The sequence below is a fragment of the Acyrthosiphon pisum genome, chromosome A1, assembly GCF_005508785.2.
Source record: "Acyrthosiphon pisum isolate AL4f chromosome A1, pea_aphid_22Mar2018_4r6ur, whole genome shotgun sequence".
NCBI lineage: Eukaryota > Metazoa > Arthropoda > Insecta > Hemiptera > Aphididae > Acyrthosiphon > Acyrthosiphon pisum.
Window position 1 is genome coordinate 134,589,034 of NC_042494.1, and position 2,050 is coordinate 134,591,083.

The following is a 2,050-nucleotide window of genomic DNA, read 5'->3' on the forward strand; positions in this document are numbered from 1 at the left end:
TTTATACAATTTTAGATAAATAAAATTATAGCAGTATGTTGTATGTAATATAACAATGTTATAATGTGTCATGTTAATAAGAATATTTATAATTTTGTTGTTAGTAAAATAAAAAAAGACTACAAGATACATAGTTCCATTCATATAGTAAATTAAATCAATTATATTATAGGTTATATTATATTGAGCTACCTATATTGATCTACTTATAATAATTTATTTTGATAATTATAATAAAATATATTATAGTATAATATTATATAGGTAAATGTAATATTTAAAAATAAGATAATTTTCAATTAACCGTTAATGTATACAGTTCACTTTATTACAATAATAATAATTATAATCACATGTACCTAGCTACTATACCTACTTAAAATGAAATAGGTAGTATACATTTTTACTTACTGATGGTTAATGACAATGTTAAATGCTATTCAATTAAGGTATTTACGTTATTAGTTAAATAAAAATTTAAAATTTATATTATGTAGCTATACATTAATCGAGGTGAGTAACATTTAAAACATTAAAGGTACTAATACTTACTATTATTATCTAATTACAATAAATAATTAAAATATAATAATAATAATAATGTACCTATCATACAATTAAAAATTGTGGATAATCACATAAAATTACTTACCGAAGATGAAGTTGAGTATATTAGCTGGCAATTGCATAAATTGTACACTCACGACTCACAACAAAACGTACAACACTACTATGACACTACAACAGTACAACGTTCAAATGTGAAATAATGGCAGTATGGCACTATACAAAAAATAGCCACTATCGGTCTATAACAGGATAGCAATGATAAGAAGTGTTGACTCTTGAGACGACACGGCGACGGCACACAATAAAGGTTATTACTGGGAAAATCATAATTCATAAATCGATGTAAAACCCCCATAATTGTTTATCTCAATTCTATTTTTATTCAATAACAAATCGTTAACCAGTCGTATGTTATTGCATAATGCGTTGGGTCGCCACCACGATTTAAGATATACTGGTTACACATCGAATTGTGATAAGGAGACCGTCTAACTGAATCCCTATATCAGCTATGGAACTACTGACTGGCGCCATCTAGCGATAAATGTATTACACCGATATAAGACACTGATTATTTTTACCGTTGCCATAGTACGTTTTGGATTGTTGAGTTTCCGCATAAATGTAGCTAGATGGCGCCAGTCGGTAGTTCCACAGCTGATTTGGAGACTCAGTTTGACGGTCTTGAAAAATGCATAATATCATAGGCCGATGTTCAACCTGTATATCTTAAATCGTGGTGCTGTATAATAGATTTACATAGATAAGATAGAACGTTGGGTTTATCAACCATCAATAATGTGTTCACATTTTGTGGTTATAAGCACGAACTACTACATAGGACTGGACACTCCGGGCAGGGGGAGGGTGGGACACCGGTCACAAAGTTGTACGGGTATGTACGTTTGCGATTGTGATGCTATCTAGTGACGTACTAGATTTACTACATTTCGAATTTTACTTTTATAAACATAATATTTATATATAGACTTATGAAATATGAAAAATGTATGTATATGTAATTAAATATAATTATAAATATGTAATTTATAATTACTTATTATATTACCATGAGAATGAGACAATACTCACGTATGTCTAATCAAAAGCAAGTTAGAAATCACGCAAAAAAAAAACTTTCCAAATTGGTAGCAACATAGTAGCTAGTAATACGCATTCATTTATTTAGACATAATAGTGAATATAAAAAGTTTGTCGTTGATTTGAATTTTTGAATTTTTGATCGTTTTTCAGTTATCACTAGTGACTAATCACGACTTATCACATAAAATAATTTACAACAGCACAGTATAAAAAATGCCACCAGAGAGCAGCTACATAGCAAACGTACGACCACCGTACAACTTTGCAGCCACCTTATTTTATACAGTGTCCAGTCCTATGTAGTAGTTCGTGGTTATAAGCACGATTTAAGATATACAGGTTAGATAACGCCGTACTCAATTTACGCCATCCGCGG